This window comes from Poromitra crassiceps, assembly GCF_964638095.1.
Source record: "Poromitra crassiceps genome assembly, chromosome: 2".
NCBI classification, from domain to species: domain Eukaryota; kingdom Metazoa; phylum Chordata; class Actinopteri; order Beryciformes; family Melamphaidae; genus Poromitra; species Poromitra crassiceps.
In genome coordinates this window covers 3340399-3345626 of record NC_139624.1, presented here as the reverse complement: position 1 = coordinate 3345626, position 5228 = coordinate 3340399, and positions in this window count along the sequence as shown.

Here is a 5228-nt window from a genome sequence, read left to right as displayed (position 1 = left end):
GGGTAGGATAGGCCAGATTAGGCTGTAGATTAGCTAGATACTATGTCCCAGTTAGCTCTGGTTAATGCTTAGAGTAGTCAGTTGTCTGATCTTCTCCCCCCCCCCTCTCTTTCCCCCTTTCCCCGCTTCTTCCCTTCTTCCCCCTTCTTGTTCTCCTCTCTTTCCATGCTCTTTCCTCCCCCACATCCCACCGCCCCCCCCTCCCTTCTCCTGCTCTCTCCTCATTCTCCCCCCCCTCTGCTCCTTCTCCTCTTCTCCCCTATTTTCCTGAATCCCTGCCACTTCCTGCTCTCCCTTCTCTCACATTCCCCCTGCTCTCCTTCCCCTGCACCCTCCCACCTCTCCTTCTCTGCCTCTCTGTCCTCCCCCCTCTCTCACATTCCCCCTGCTCTCCTTCCCCTGCACCCTCCCACCTCTCCTTCTCTGTCCTCTCCTCCTCCACATTTCCCATTTTCCCCCCACCCTCGCCCTAATCCGGGCCCGTATCCTACTCCCTCCCTCCACCCTAGACCCTACCTCTACTCTCTGTCCTCCCCCCTCTCTCACATTCCCCCTGCTCTTCTTCCCCTGCTCTCCTTCCCCTGCACCTCTACTCTCTGTCCTCCCCCCTCTCTCACATTCCCCCTGCTCTCCTTCCCCTGCACCCTCCCACCTCTCCTTCTCTGTTCTCTCCTCCTCCACATTTCCCATTTTCTCCCCACCCTCACCCTAATCCGGGCCCGTATCCTACTCCCTCCCTCCACCCTAGACCCTACCTCTACTCTACCCCCCCTGTACCCTTCCACCTCTCCTTCTCTGTTCTCTCCTCCTCTCTGTCCTCTCCCCTCTCTCACATTCCCACTGCTCTCCTTCCCCTGCGCCCTCCCACCTCTCCTTCTCTGTTCTCTCCTCCTCTCTGCCCTCTCCTCCCTCTCACATTGCCCCTGCTCTCCCTCCCCTGCACCCTCTCCTTCTCTGTTCTCTCCTCCTCCACATTTCCCATTTCTCCCCACCCTCGCCCTAATCCGGGCCCGTATCCTACTCCCTCCCCTCCCCCAACCCTAGACCATACCCCTACCCTGGCTCTCCCTCCCCTGCACCCTCATCTCTCCTCCCCTGTTCTCTCCTCCTCCACATTTCCTATTTTCTCCCCACCTCCCCCCTCTCCTCCCTCCCTCCCTCCACCCTAGACCCTACCTCTACTCTACCTCCCCTGTACCCTTCCACCTCTCCTTCTCTGTTCTCTCCTCCTCTCTGTCCTCTCCCCTCTCTCACATTCCCACTGCTCTCCTTCCCCTGCGCCCTCCCACCTCTCCACATTTCCTATTTTCTCCCCACCTCCCCCCTCTCCTCCCTCCTCCCTCTCCCTCCCTCCTCCACTCTCCTGCTTTCTTCAAATGTTCAAATGTTATCTTTATTCTGTATATTCTTGTTACTGTGTGTTAGCTAGAATCAGCTAGACATACTTTCTGTGAAGCCCTCTGAGACATGCTTGTGAATTAGGGCTATATAAATAAACTTGACTTGACTTGACTTGGTTCACAGCCATTGTATAATTCCAGTAACCGAGTTCAATAACCCATGGCCATGGGTTATTGGTTGCCATGGCAACTCTCTTACTAAGAGAGTAATAATAAGGCTTACCAGGTTTGAGGATAATAAATCATACGAAAAGATATTTGGAGTGCTGGCTTCTCCCTTCTCAGCATTAGGATTTGCAACCTCCCCCTTGATGTGCACTCACCAGTGATAACTGACAGGTGGCTGGCCCAGGTTTTTCCTGTGAGTGCTGGGGTGGAGAAAGTTGGGTCTTCTCAGCAATTAGAAACCCGGCCTCATAGACCTTCCTTTGGGAGACTATAGCATCAGCCATTGGGTGGCCGTATGTGCTGCAGAGTCCTAATGGCATAATCATCGGTGGGTTGGTTTTCATCCTGTATGGGGGCTCGGAAAGTACACAGAATATATTGTGGTGGATGGTCCAGAGGACCCTCTTTACCCTCTGTCTGTACCTGGTATGTTGGCCCACCAGGTGAGGGTTGCCCAACACCCCTTGTATACCTGATTCCCACCTGTCAGCAAGCTTCCCTTGGTCATAGTGGCAGGGTGTGTGCACCAACCAGGCAAGTGGGGGTGCTTACGGTGCTGCTGTTTTGTATTGGAAGTGCAACGTCAATATAAAAAAGAATTATTAAAATGTGTTTTATATGCTTTATACTGCGATATTTAGGGTTTAGTTGAAGACTATGAGCAAAGCAAAGAGGGTGGAGATGTTATTTTTGATGTTTGGTTTATAATAAGATAATAATATTATAATAATAATAAGTTCAGTGTTTCTGCCTGTGTTGCTGTCTGTTGTAGTGTAAAATAACCAAAAGGGAGAGCAGATGGTGACATGAAAGTGAGTGAGAAAAGGAGAAAATACTTAACCAAACATTTGCAGAAACTCCGGCCAGAGGTGATCGAACACACTAACAGTCTCAGTCGTGGTGGCTACATTGATAGTAAAACTAAACATTATCCTGGCCACACAAACATTGCCATTACCACATAATGCAATCAAAACATGAGCACAACATCACTAAAGCCACCACACAACAGCTAACGTTAACGCCAAACAAATCTGCAACTCCTCCCCACGTTTGGTTTAGTGTAACGCCAGCTCAGACTTTCCCCTAATCTCAGAAACCTTGCGGGACATGTATTGCAAATTGCAATAGTGGTTGTTTTGTTATAATTTGAAACAGTCAGCCACACTGTCTGGAGGCGGCCATGTTTCGCCACTCTGCTTGGGTTGTTGTTGTTGTCACTTGTAAACAGAGCTTTGCACCCCGCCCCCATGTAACACGCTGAATTCTATTGATGTGGCTCATTGGCCGAAACTCGGAACAATAGCAGACATTATAGCCAGTGAAACGCCGCATGCAAATGAATGAAAAAAAAACCTCAGCTAGGCGACTCAAGCCTGAAATCTTGATTTTTAAATCGCTAAATATACCTATTTACTGATTCTAAAACGACTCAATTTTATGTGGGATGGATAGTCCATACTCTCCTTTGTGTAATTATAAAAAAAAACGAAAAACATATTTTTTCACTAATCAACCTATTCACTCCAATTGCGCGATTTCCCCTTGCCTTCCCGTGTAGATAACAGGGGAAGGCATCTCCTCTGGTTTTGAAATACCACTTGCATCAAATCAAAATCTAATTGTGTCTGCTATTAAATTACCACAAAAATACACAGGGACACATGTTTATGTTTGTTTATTCATAGGCTACTTAATTTAGGCCTAAATGTCATTATTTAGAGAGAGAGAGAGAGAGATATTTAGGTCCCCTATGCCAGTGATTCTCAACCTTTTTAATATCAAGGGGCCCTAATTTACTCCACCTCAGGGCCCCTTTGATGTGATTTTGTCTCTCGAACCAAAATCAGAGTTCCATCACTGTATTGTAGCTAGAGAGATAAAAGTGAAACTATGATCACAACAAACATTCTCTACGACTTTCGACTATAATTTCAAAAGTGAGACTTACCCTATAGCAACCACAGGGAGAACTGAAGGCAATAGCCTCAGAAAAAGTTGGTAAAAACAGGAAGCATGCCCAGACGCTGATTCAGCTGAAGAAATCACCCAGAATGATTCAACACTTGACCATGATTGGTTAGAGATCTCACAGAGGTAGACTAGGAGTGATTAGATAGATTCACATTCTGCAATAAAAGTAAGCAAAGATGACTTGTGTGAGGACATGAGGACATGAAACATTTGATCATGACTCATGTACTCATATGATCACATTGCACCTTTTCACCATAGGAAGCTGCTAGATGATGTCACTATAGGTTGACTGTACAGTACAGTAGAGATAACAGGCTAGTTATGTTGGTAGAAAGGATTTTGAATTATTACAGGCTCACAGTTATCTACAAATGATGCAACACATTTGTGTGTGATGAATTGTTTACACTTTAGATCAGGGGATACAGAAAGGTTTATAAGTGACTTGTAAATGATTTACACGTCATTTATTACAGTTGGGGAAGACTTTGTATAGTTTGTGCTGCAGTGCTTCTAAGTGCTGACTGCTTCTGCCGGCCTGGGGAGGAGCTTCACTAACAGGTCATAGCTGGTGCTTATGGTATAGTAACACTGATCATAATTGTTTTGAGGCTTTTAACAGGCTATACCTTACAAGTAATGATACACATTATATACAGATCATATAGTAATGATTTGTTCATCATTTGTTCATGATTAACAAATGTGTATAGTGACGAAAAATAGATACTGATAGACACAACAGATAGTTGAAATATAAAAACTGAATGACTTACAAGTAATTCATTATGTATCGACTATACATAATTTACTAATGATTTGCTCATCATTTGTTCATTATTAACAAAGAGACATTGTTGGAATAACAAAAAAAAACTTTGAATGACTTACAAGTGATCTATAATATATTGACTAATCACTTATTAATCATTTACTAATGATTTATGTATGATAACTTCATGATTTACTAAAAGTTTATAGATGACTTACAACACATTTGTGATATGTTTACATAACACGTATTAATCATCTACAAATGTATATTCATGTTTTGTAAATGATTAGTTCATCATTAGTTCATCACTAATAGCTTATAAATGACTTACTACTGAACGTTATTATAAAGTGTTACCAAAACACTTTACTTATAAAGTAGTTAAAATTAATCCCTCTCACGATAAAATAATTTGTAATCCCAGAGTGAGAGAAAAAAAAGGCTTCAACAGGACAGCAGCAGCACAGCAGCTGGTCCCACGGCTCTCTCCCCAGTCAGCTCTAAACACAGCTTATCTACACCCTAACAATAATTAATGATTCACCTTTGCCACTTACAATCTTCCACCACCTTTCAGGGTGCATTCAGGTACACAGTGGAAATAAATAGGCCATCTGCTGCCCAGACTCTGTCCATTTCACGATACACTCCGCCACTTTTTCCTGTCCACATCCATGGGGACCAAATTGCATGGTCAGCATTAGGATTTGAAAAACACAGGTTGCGAGCACACTCAAAATCGATTAAAAACTCACTGGGTGCAGGGCAAGCAAATAGTTCAGAGAAGTGAGAAGCCAGCACTCCAAATGTCTTTTCGTATGATTTACATTATTATCCTCAAACCTGGGCAGCACACAATGGACGTTTCAGTCTGAGGAAGGTCTTTGACTGAAACGTCCGTTGTGTGC